The following is a 12,868-nucleotide window of genomic DNA, read 5'->3' as shown; positions in this document are numbered from 1 at the left end:
CCTGCGCGTGGTTTTTGAGCCAAATTCTGACTCTTTGCACCTATTTTCATTTTCAAATTACGACCTTTTATACCGAAAATATACCAATTACTGAAAACGGCGATGGGTCATATTTTACCCAAACCCCCCTGCATTTTTTTAAATATCTGAAAAGTCGGAAATTTGACTCCTGAGCGTGATTTTTGAGCCAAATTCTGACTCTCTGCACCTATTTTTCATTTTCCGACTTCGAATTTTTTTCCGAAAACATGCCAATTACTGAAAACGGCGATGGGTCATATTTTGCCCAAACCCCCCTGCAGTTTTCAAAATTTCTCATATGTCGGAAATTTGACTCCAGAGCCTGATTTTTGAGCCGAATTCTAACTCTCTGCATCTATTTTCATTTTCAAATTACGATTTTTTATACAGAAAATATGCCAATTACTGAAAACGGCGATGGGTCATATTTTGCCCAAACCCCCCTGCAGTTTTCAAAATATCTGTAATGTCTGAAATTTGACTCCTGAGAGTGACTTTTGATCCGAATTCTGACACTCTGCACCTATTTTCATTTTCAAATTACGACTTTTTACATTGAAAATATGCCAATTACTGAAAACGTCGGTGAGTCATATTTTGCCCAAACCCCCCCTGCAGTTTTCAAAACATCTGAAATGTCGGAAATTTGACTCCTGAGCGTGATTTCTGAGGTGAATTCTGACTCTCTGCACCTATTTTTATTTTCAAATTACGACTTTTTATACCGAAAATACTCCAATTACTGAAAACGGCTATGGGTCATATTTTGCCCAAACCCCCTGCAGTTTCCAAATTATCTGAAATGTCGGAAATTTGACTCCTGAGCGTGATTTTTGAGCCGAATTCTGACTCTCTGCACCTATTTTCATTTTCAAATTACGACTTTTTATACCGAAAATACTCCAATTACTGAAAACGGCTATGGGTCATATTTTGCCCAAACCCCCTGCAGTTTCCAAATTATCTGAAATGTCGGAAATTTGACTCCTGAGCGTGATTTTTGAGCCGAATTCTGACTCTCTGCACCTATTTTCATTTTCAAATTACGATTTTTTATACAGAAAATATGCCAATTACTGAAAACGGCGATGGGTCATATTTTGCCCAAACCCCCCTGCAGTTTTCAAAATATCTGAAATGTCGGAAATTTTACCCCTGAGCGTGATTTTTTGTCGAATTGTGACTCTCTGCACCTATTTTCATTTTCAAATTACGACTTTTTACACTGAAAATATGCCAATTACTGAAAACATCGGTGAGTCATATTTTGCCCAAACCCCCCTGCAGTTTTCAAAATATATGAAATGCTGGAAATTTGACTCCTGAGGGCGATTTTTGAGGAGAATTCTGACTCTCTGCATCTATTTTCATTTTCAAATTACTACTTTTTATACCGAAAATATGCCAAATACTGATAATGGCGATGGGGCATATTTTGCCCAAACCCCCCTGCAGTTTTCAAAATATCTGAAATGTCGGAAATTTGACTCCTGACCGTGATTTTTAGCTTAATTCTGACTCTCTGCACCTATTTTCATTTTCAAATTATGACTTTTTGTACCGAAAATATGCCAATTACTGAAAACGGCAATGGGTCATATTTTGCCCAAACACCCTGCAATTTTCGAAATATCTGAAATATCAAAATATCTCTGGCAGTTCGGCTTGTATAGGGATTTAGATGAAGTAAAGTGTAAAGTGTGTGGACAAAGACAGGGACACATACTCGAACACTATATCATGGATTGTTGTAAATTTGAGTCATTTTGAGATAAATCTAAGCTCACGCTGTATGATATGGCAACCTATCTTATTACCAAGGATAAAATACCTGAAATCCTTGGGCTGTATCCATATTTCGCTCCCAGTAGATAAATGACATATGGGATTAAGAAACTCAGCATTGTGAAGACTGATAATAAACTGCATCTCCACCTCGACTGTAATATCTCCTTTGATCAAACAATTATGTATTAGCGATAAGACCTACCATTAATTTATAGACTTACTGTAAATATATAACTCTTGAAATAGCACTTTTTCTGTAACTAGCTGACATAGTAACTATAAATTGTGAAGGATAGATGAAAATTGTTTATGTAATTATCTAAGAGGTCTGATAAAGACCTTTTGTGCCCTCTGTAATGCTTTTTGCGCTACCGCTCACAGGATGAGTATGGCGTGCACAATAAACTATCCATGTCCGGCGGCAACAATCACAAAATCTTGTGGGGATACATCCTGGAAAAGGTCAATAGTTCGACCTTGGGAGGAGGGGAGATTTTGATACAAAAGTTTAAAGTATATAATAATAATAATTCATTGCGTCTGGGGATAGGCAGCCCGTGAATATATACATGTTAAGCTTATATCTAGGTCCTCCCCCCCCCCCTCAAGGTCAAACTACTCCCTCCCCAGAAACAACTTTCTAATGTTTTTTCGGCAGCTTCAAATTCTTAGTTTCCGAACTGTTTTCTTTAGCTTGTATGTAGTAATAAACTGTTCCTACATTTACAGTTGTTCTTCCTTGTGAAGATTTAACAAAAGTGAGTTTGTAAGGTCGCGGAAGTTGAGGTTTGCAAGCCTCGGGCCGGCCCTGGCAGCTCCCAGTCTCACTCTAGTTCCTCCTTGGAGGGACCTACGTATATGCCTAACATGTATATATACACTCTGGCTACCTGTCCCCTATACAATGGTTTATTATTAATTATTATTATATGTATAGTGTGCCTTAGTGTATATGTATAGTTTGCTAAAGCGAACACAGCTCAGTATCGTCATAGGAGATTCTTGGATTGGAATTCACAACCAAATTTCAATATATCCAAGTATTTTTAGCATGAAATGCTGTTAATGCATAATTTGTTGTTTTAATAATATTACAGTCTAATATTTAATTTATTTGGAAAAGGTTCACATCTCAACAAAGAACAACATGTCCTAAATAGACGTTATATGATGATATCCTCAACAACATATAAAAAAAATTATTGCAGAACTTCAATTACCTAGTAACAGCATTGCATAAAACTTTGTCATAAGCTACGGGATTTGTAGATCAGAGTTTAAAGGGAATGCGGAAGTAAAAATAATACACCTGCTGCCATCTATCGGCAGAAAAGAACACTATCAAGAGGCCTGAAATAGTAGCCATAAGATACAGCTTATGCCATCTGTTGGAATCAAATTGCACTATTAACATTTTACCCTTTAAAATACAACTAACGCCATCTCTGATTTTTCCAACGCACTATAAATAGTCAAACAGCAACCCATAAGGCGGGTTGTTGTGCTCGGGTAGGAGGTTCCAAGCTCCGCCCACAATTGGTATGGGGTGCATAATCAATGAGATATTCTTTGTTGACATTCAGCACAACAGCCAATCACAGGAAGGGATCAGCTAAAGGTGCCATCAATTTAATAAAAATATCATTGTTCAGCACACCAGCCCTGCTTATGACATTCTGCGTCAACTTTAATCTACCTAAAAAGTTTAGTGCTAATTATTTAAAAGTATTAATAAAGTGATAACTAAATACTGCAGGATATAAAGGTGGTACAGAAATCTGGCCTGGCTACCTAACTTCTCTCGTCTGCAGTGGGAGTTGCCTGACAATAATAATAATAATAATCTATAACATCGATGATACGATGCTTCGGCCTATTATTGGACTACATTATTAAGTTAGATGGAAATGTCTTTCAGGAACAAAACATATTGCGCAAAAGGACATATTTCTTAGTTTGCATTTTATTCATAGAAAGAGTGTTGGCATTCCCTGCAACAGCCAATCACAGGAAGGTATTTGCTACAGCTCCGCCTCCTATGGGAAGTGTTCAGTACACCGATCTCGCTTATGGCTTTTTATTTTATCTCTTGTCAATTACATATATAAAGTTGTTACACAAAAATGGCTAAATTATGCAATTAAAAGAGCTCATAGTGGGTTTTGTAATAGTTTTATGGGAGGAAGGTTGTATCATTTTTCTAAATATCTTCCGATATGGGTGTTGACTTCTCTGTTCGTGTACTTGTTTATTAATTCTTGACGGCTTCTCTCCACTTCCTTGTGGATGTTATATAAATCGAAACAATGAGGAATGGTTCTGCGTATAAATGCGTTTATTACATTAATCTTATACACAGTAGTGCAGTGCAAAGTTTATAGCTGCCGGAGTTCTGGTGGACCTGACAAAAGCCTATCATTTCCTATCCTGTTTCTATATATGTCACACGATTAAGTATTTCGTGTTTGTACTCACTAATTATTATATAATATAATTATCAAATAAATAAAGAAAAACATCAAGTATTTATCAATTTAAGAAGTTCAATTTTAATATATATTGGGCATTAAAAATAAGTTTCTCCTTTTGCATAAATGAATATTATTAGATATGCAAGTTCTGTGTTTAGTTAGGCGTTCAGGTTATATTGGCGATTATTTCCATTTGAAATGCTTTGGTGAACCATTTACGGAGTTGGGATTCGAACAGAGAACGTCAACGAAGCACTGTTTGAGAAATGTTCGAATGTCATCAGTTGTGAGTCATGTGTAAAAATCTTTCCAACCATAAATGAGGTTTGGCGGGAAGATTAATGAGCATTTAACCCTTTGTTAATGAGGAGGGACTGTTTGGTGCAGCCCGTCCTCCAAACAAAGACCCAAAAGTGATTCCATGCACCCGCCAAACCCACTTATTTATGAATGAAAACGGTTTACACACGACTCAGATTTGTTGACGTTCGAACACTTCCGGAACAACTCTTCACTGACGACTTTTCAAGAAGCCTGTGGCTACATAACTTCTGCCGTCTTCAGTGGGAGTTGTCTCACACAAATCATAATAATAATAATAATAATAATAATAATAATAATAATAATAATAATAATAATAATAATAATAATAATAATAATAATAATAATAATAATAATAATCTATAACATGGATAATACAGTGCACCGGCCTCTTATTGGGCTACATTATTAAGTCAGATGGAAGTGTCTGTGAGGTACAAAACAAAGATGTTGTTGTACAAAAGGACGTATTTCTTAGTTTGCATTTCATTCATAGAAAGAGTGTTGACATTCCCTGTAACAGCCAATCACAAGACGGTATTTGCTAAAGAGCCGCACCTCCTTATTGACATCTGGAGCATTCAGTACAACGCTCCAGCTTATGACTGTTTCATCACTGGTATTTATGGGAGGCAAATGATACTCTTGTTAAATATATTTATTTATTCCATCATTTCCGAACTGTTTTCTTTAGCTTGTATGTAGTAATAAACTGTTCCTACATTTTCAGTTGTTCTTCCCTGTGAAGATTTAACAAAACTGAGTTTGTAAGGTCGCGGAAGTTGAGGCTTGCTGGGGACGCCAGCAAGCCTCGGGCCGGCCCTGGCAGCTCCCAGTCTCACTCTAGTTCCTCCTTGGAGGGACCTACGTATATATCTAACTCTTGAGCGTGATTTTTGAGGTAAATTCTGACTCTGCACCTATTTTCATTTAAAAATTACAACTTTTTATACCAAAAATAGGCCAATTACTGAAAACGTCGGTTTTCAGTAATTGATAAGTAATTGAAAGTAATTGAGTCATATTTTGCCCAAACCCCCCTGCAGTTTTCAAAATATCTGAAATGTCGGGAATTTGACTCCTGACCGTGATTTTTGAGGTGAATTCTGACTCTCTGCACCTATCTTCCTTTTCAAATTACGACTTTTTATACAAAAAATACGGCAATTACTGAAAACGGCGAAGGGTCATATTTTGCACAAACCCCCATGCAGTTTTCAAAATATACGAAATGTTGGAAATTTGACTCCTGCGCGTAATTTTTTAGCTGAATACGGACTATCTGCACCTATTTTCCTTTTCAAGTTACGACTTTTTATACCGAAAATATGACAATTACTGAAAACGGCGATGTTTCATATTGTGCCCAAACCCCCCTGCACTTTTCAAAATATCTGAAATGTCGGAAATTTGACTCCTGGGAGTGATTTTTTAACAGAATTCTGACTCTCTGCACCTATTTTTATTTTAAAATTACGACTTTTTATACCGAAAATATGCTTATTACTGAAAATAGCGATGGGTCATATTTTGCCCAAACCCCCCTCCAGTTTTCTAAATGTCTGATACGTCGGAAATTTGACTCCTGAGCGTGATTTTTGAGCCGAATTCTGTCTCTCTGCACCTATTTTCATTTTCAAATTACGACTTTTTATACCGAAAATATGCCAATTACTGAAAACGTCGGTGGGTCATATTTTGCCCAAACCCCCCTGCAGTTTTCAAAATATCTGAAATGTCGGAAATTTTACCCCTGAGCGTGATTTTTGTGTCGAATTGTGACTCTCTGCACCTATTTTCATTTTCAAATTACGACTTTTTACACTGAAAATATGCCAATTACTGAAAACATCGGTGAGTCATATTTTGCCCAAACCCCCCTGCAGTTTTCAAAATATCTGAAATGTCGGAAATTTGACTCCTGAGCGTGATTTCTGAGGTGAATTCTGACTCTCTGTACCTATTTTAATTTTCAAATTATGATTTTTTATACCGAAAATATGCCAATTACTGAAAACAGCGATGGGTCATATTTTGACCAAACCACCCTGCAGTTTTCAAAATATCTGAAATGTCGGAAATTTGACTCCTGACCGTGATTTTTTAGCTTAATTCTGACTCTCTGCACCTATTTTCATTTTCAAATTATGACTTTTTGTACCGAAAATATGCCAATTTCTGAAAACGGCAATGGGTCATATTTTGCCCAAACACCCTGCAATTTTCGAAATATCTGAAATATCAAAATATCTCTGGCAGTTCGGCTTGTATAGGGATTTAGATGAAGTAAAGTGTAAAGTGTGTGGACAAAGACAGGGACACATACTCGAACACTATATCATGGATTGTTGTAAATTTGAGCCATTTAGAGATAAATCTAAGCTCACGCTGTATGATATGGCAACCTATCTTATTACCAAGGATAAAATACCTGAAATCCTTGGGCTGTATCCATATTTCGCTCCCAGTAGATAAATGACATATGGGATTAAGAAACTCAGCATTGTGAAGACTGATAATAAACTGCATCTCCACCTCGACTGTAATATCTCCTTTGATCAAACAATTATGTATTAGCGATAAGACCTACCATTAATTTATAGACTTACTGTAAATATATAACTCTTGAAATAGCACTTTTTCTGTAACTAGCTGACATAGTAACTATAAATTGTGAAGGATAGATGAAAATTGTTTATGTAATTATCTAAGAGGTCTGATAAAGACCTTTTGTGCCCTCTGTAATGCTTTTTGCGCTACCGCTCACAGGATGAGTATGGGGTGCACAATAAACTATCCACCTCCGGCGGCAACAATCACAAAATCTTGTGGGGATACAACCTGGAAAAGGTCAATAGTTCGACCTTGGGAGGAGGGGAGATTTTGATACAAAAGTTTAAAGTATATAATAATAATAATTCATTGCGTCTGGGGATAGGCAGCCCGTGAATATATACATGTTAAGCTTATATCGAGGTCCTCCCCCCCCCCAAGGTCAAACTACTGTCCCTCCCCATAAACAACTTTCTAATGTTTTTTCGGCAGCTTCAAATTCTTAGTTTCCGAACTGTTTTCTTTAGCTTGTATGTAGTAATAAACTGTTCCTACATTTACAGTTGTTCTTCCTTGTGAAGATTTAACAAAAGTGAGTTTGTAAGGTCGCGGAAGTTGAGGTTTGCAAGCCTCGGGCCGGCCCTGGCAGCTCCCAGTCTCACTCTAGTTCCTCCTTGGAGGGACCTACGTATATGCCTAACATGTATATATACACTCTGGCTACCTGTCCCCTATACAATGGTTTATTATTAATTATTATTATATGTATAGTGTGCCTTAGTGTATATGTATAGTTTGCTAAAGCGAACACAGCTCAGTATCGTCATAGGAGATTCTTGGATTGGAATTCACAACCAAATTTCAATATATCAAAGTATTTTTAGCATGAAATGCTGTTAATGCATAATTTGTTGTTTTAATAATATTACAGTCTAATATTTAATTTATTTGGAAAAGGTTCACATCTCAACAAAGAACAACATGTCCTAAATAGACGTTATATGATGATATCCTCAACAACATATAAAAAAAATTATTGCAGAACTTCAATTACCTAGTAACAGCATTGCATAAAACTTTGTCATAAGCTACGGGATTTGTAGATCAGAGTTTAAAGGGAATGTGGAAGTAAAAATAATACACCTGCTGCCATCTATCGGCAGAAAAGAACACTATCAAGAGGCCTGAAATAGTAGCCATAAGATACAGCTTATGCCATCTGTTGTAATCAAATTGCACTATTAACATTTTACCCTTCAAAATACAACTAACGCCATCTCTGATTTTTCCAACGCACTATAAATAGTCAAACAGCAACCCATAAGGCGGGTTGTTGTGCTCGGGTAGGAAGTTCCAAGCTCCGCCCACAATTGGTATGGGGTGCATAATCAATGAGATATTCTTTGTTGACATTCAGCACAACAGCCAATCACAGGAAGGGATCAGCTAAAGGTGCCATCAATTTAATAAAAATATCATTGTTCAGCACACCAGCCCTGCTTATGACATTCTGCGTCAACTTTAATCTACCTAAAAAGTTTAGTGCTAATTATTTAAAAGTATTAATAAAGTGATAACTAAATACTGCAGGATATAAAGGTGGTACAGAAATCTGGCCTGGCTACCTAACTTCTCTCGTCTGCAGTGACAGTTGCCTGACAATAATAATAATAATAATCTATAACATCGATGATACGATGCTCCGGCCTATTATTGGACGACATTATTAAGTTAGATGGAAATGTCTTTCAGGAACAAAACATATTGCGCAAAAGGACATATTTCTTAGTTTGCATTTTATTCATAGAAAGAGTGTTGGCATTCCCTGCAACAGCCAATCACAGGAAGGTATTTGCTACAGCTCCGCCTCCTATGGGAAGTGTTCAGTACACCGATCTCGCTTATGGCTTTTTTGTTTTATCTCTTGTCAATTACAAATATAAAGTTGTTACACAAAAATGACTAAATTATGCAATTAAAAGAGCTCATAGTGGGTTTTGTAATAGTTTTATGGGAGGAATGTTGTATCATTTTTCTAAATATCTTCCGATATGGGTGTTGACTTCTCTGTTCGTGTACTTGTTTATTAATTCTTGACGGCTTCTCTCCACTTCCTTGTGGATGTTATATAAATCGAAACAATGAGGAATGGTTCTGCGCATAAATGCGTTTATTACATTAATCTTATACACAGTAGTGCAGTGCCAATTTTATAGGTGCCGGAGTTCTGGTGGACCTGACAAAAGCCTATCATTTCCTATCCTGTTTCTATATATGTCACACGATTAAGTATTTCGTGTTTGTACTCACTAATTATTATAAAATATAATTATCAAATAAATAATGAAAAATATCAAGTATTTATCAATTTAAAAAGTTCAATTTTGATATATATTGGGTATTAAAAATAAGTTTCTGCTTTTACATGAATGAATATTATTAGATATTCAAGTTCTGCGTTTAGTTAGGTGTTCAGGTTATATTGGCGATTATTTCCATTTGAAGTGCTTTGGTGAACCATTTACGGAGTTGGGATTCGAACAGAGAACGTCAACGAAGCACTGTTTGAGAAATGTTCGAATGTCATCAGTTGTGAGTCATGTGTAAAAATCTTTCCAACCATAAATGGGGTTTGGCGGGAAGATTAATGAGCATTTAACCCTTTGTTAATGAGGAGGGACTGTTTGGTGCAGCCTGTCCTCCAAACAAAGACCGAAAAGTGATTCCATGCACGCGCCAAACCCACTTATTTAAGAATGAAAACGATTTACACACGACTCAGATTTGTTGACGTTCGAACACTTCCGGAGCAATTGCTTCACTGACGACTTTTCAAGAGGCCTGAGGCTACATAATTTCTGCCGTCTTCAGTGGGAGTTGTCTCACACAGATCATAATAATAATACTAATAATAATAATAACAATCTATAACATGGATATATGACCGCCCTTGCATAAGAGGGCAGTGCACCGCCCTCTTATTGGGCTACATTATTAAGTCAGATGGAAGTTTCTGTGAGGTACAAAACAAAGATGTTGTTGTACAAAAGGACATATTTCTTAGTTTGCATTTCATTCATAGAAAGAGTGTTGACATTCCCTGCAACAGCCAATCACAAGACGGTATTTGCTAAAGAGCCGCACCTCCTTATTGACGTCTGGAGCGTTCAGTACAACGCTCCAGCTTACGACTGTTTCATCACTTGTATTTGTGGGAGGCAAATGATACTCTTGTTAAATATATTTATTTATTCCATCATTTCCGAACTGTTTTCTTTAGCTTGTATGTAGTAATAAACTGTTCCTACATTTACAGTTGTTCTTCCTTGTGAAGATTTAACAAAACTGAGTTTGTAAGGTCGCGGAAGTTGAGGCTTGCTGGGGACGCCAGCAAGCCTCGGGCCGGCCCTGGCAGCTCCCAGTCTCACTCTAGTTCCTCCTTGGAGGGACCTACGTATATATCTAACTCTTGAGCGTGATTTTTGAAGTAAATTCTGACTTTGCACCTATTTTCATTTAAAAATTACAACTTTTTATACCAAAAATAGGCCAATTACTGAAAACGTCGGTGAGTCATATTTTGCCGAAACCCCCCTGCAGTTTTCAAAATATCTGAAATGTCGGGAATTTGACTCCTGACCGTGATTTTTTAGGTGAATTCTGACTCTCTGCACCTATTTTCCTTTTCAAATTACGACTTTTTATACAAAAAATACGCCAATTACTGAAAACGGCGATGGGTCATATTTTGCCCAAACCCCCATGCAGTTTTCAAAATATACGAAATGTTGGAAATTTGACTCCTGAGCGTATTTTTTTTAACTGAATACGGACTATCTGCACCTATTTTCCTTTTCAAGTTACGACTTTTTATACCGAAAATATGACAATTACTGAAAACGGCGATGTTTCATATTTTGCCCAAACCCCCCTGCACTTTTCAAAATATCTGAAATGTCGGAAATTTGACTACTGGGAGTGATTTTTTAACAGAATTCTGACTCTCTGCACCTATTTTTATTTTAAAATTACGACTTTTTATACCGAAAATATGCTTATTACTGAAAATAGCGATGGGTCATATTTTGCCCAAACCCCCCTCCAGTTTTCTAAATGTCTGATATGTCGGAAATTTGACTCCTGAGCGTGATTTTTGAGCCGAATTCTGTCTCTCTGCACCTATTTTCATTTTCAAATTACGACTTTTTATACCGAAAATATGCCAATTACTGAAAACGTCGGTGGGTCATATTTTGCCCAAACCCCCCTGCACTTTTGAAAATATCTGAACTGTCGGAAATTTTACCCCTTAGCGTGATTTTTGTGTCGAATTGTGACTCTCTGCACCTATTTTCATTTTCAAATTACTACTTTTTACACTGAAAATATGCCAATTACTGAAAACATCGGTGAGTCATATCTTGCCCAAACCCCCCTGCAGTTTTCAAAATATCTGAAATGTCGGAAATTTGACCCCTGAGCGTGATTTCTGAGGTGAATTCTGACTCTCTGTACCTATTTTAATTTTCAAATTACGATTTTTTATACCGAAAATATGCCAATTACTGAAAACAGCGATGGGTCATATTTTGCCCAAACCCCCCTCCAGTTTTCAAAATATTTGAAATGTCGGAAATTTGACTCCTGAGCGTGATTTTTGAGCCGAATTCTGACTCTCTGCACCTATTTTCATTTTCAAATTACGACTTTTTATACCGAAAATATGCCAATAACTGATAACGGCGATGGGGCATATTCTGCCCAAATCCCCCTGCAGTTTTCAAAATATCTGAAATGTCGGAAATTTGACTCCTGAACATAATTTTTTAGTCGAATTCTGACTCTTTGCATCTATTTTCATTTTCAAATTATGACTTTTTGTACCGAAAATATGCCAATTTCTGAAAACGGCAATGGGTCATATTTTGCCCAAACACCCTACAATTTTCGAAATATCTGAAATATCAAAATATCTCTGGCAGTTCGGCTTGTATAGGGATTTAGATGAAGTAAAGTGTAAAGTGTGTGGACAAAGACAGGGACACATACTCGAACACTATATCATGGATTGTTGTAAATTTGAGTCATTTTGAGATAAATCTAAGCTCACGCTGTATGATATGGCAACCTATCTTATTACCAAGGATAAAATACCTGAAATCCTTGGGCTGTATCCATATTTCGCTCCCAGTAGATAAATGACATATGGGATTAAGAAACTCAGCATTGTGAAGACTGATAATAAACTGCATCTCCACCTCGACTGTAATATCTCCTTTGATCAAACAATTATGTATTAGCGATAAGACCTACCATTAATGTATAATGACTTACTGTAAATATATAACTCTTGAAATAGCACTTTTTTTGTAACTAGCTGACATAGTAACTATAAATTGTGAAGGATAGATGAAAATTGTTTATGTAATTATCTAAGAGGTCTGATAAAGACCTTTTGTGCCCTCTGTAATGCTTTTTGCGCTACCGCTCACAGGATGAGTATGGCGTGCACAATAAACTATCCACCTCCGGCGGCAACAATCAAGAAATCTTGTGGGGATACAACCTGGAAAAGGTCAATAGTACGACCTTGGGAGGAGGGGAGATTTTGATACAAAAGTTTAAAGTATATAATAATAATAATTCATTGCGTCTGGGGATAGGCAGCCCGTGAATATATACATGTAATGCTTATATCGAGGTCCTCCCCCTCC

Source organism: Procambarus clarkii, chromosome 50 (assembly GCF_040958095.1).
Source record: "Procambarus clarkii isolate CNS0578487 chromosome 50, FALCON_Pclarkii_2.0, whole genome shotgun sequence".
Lineage (NCBI taxonomy): Eukaryota > Metazoa > Arthropoda > Malacostraca > Decapoda > Cambaridae > Procambarus > Procambarus clarkii.
This window is presented reverse-complemented; position numbering follows the sequence as displayed.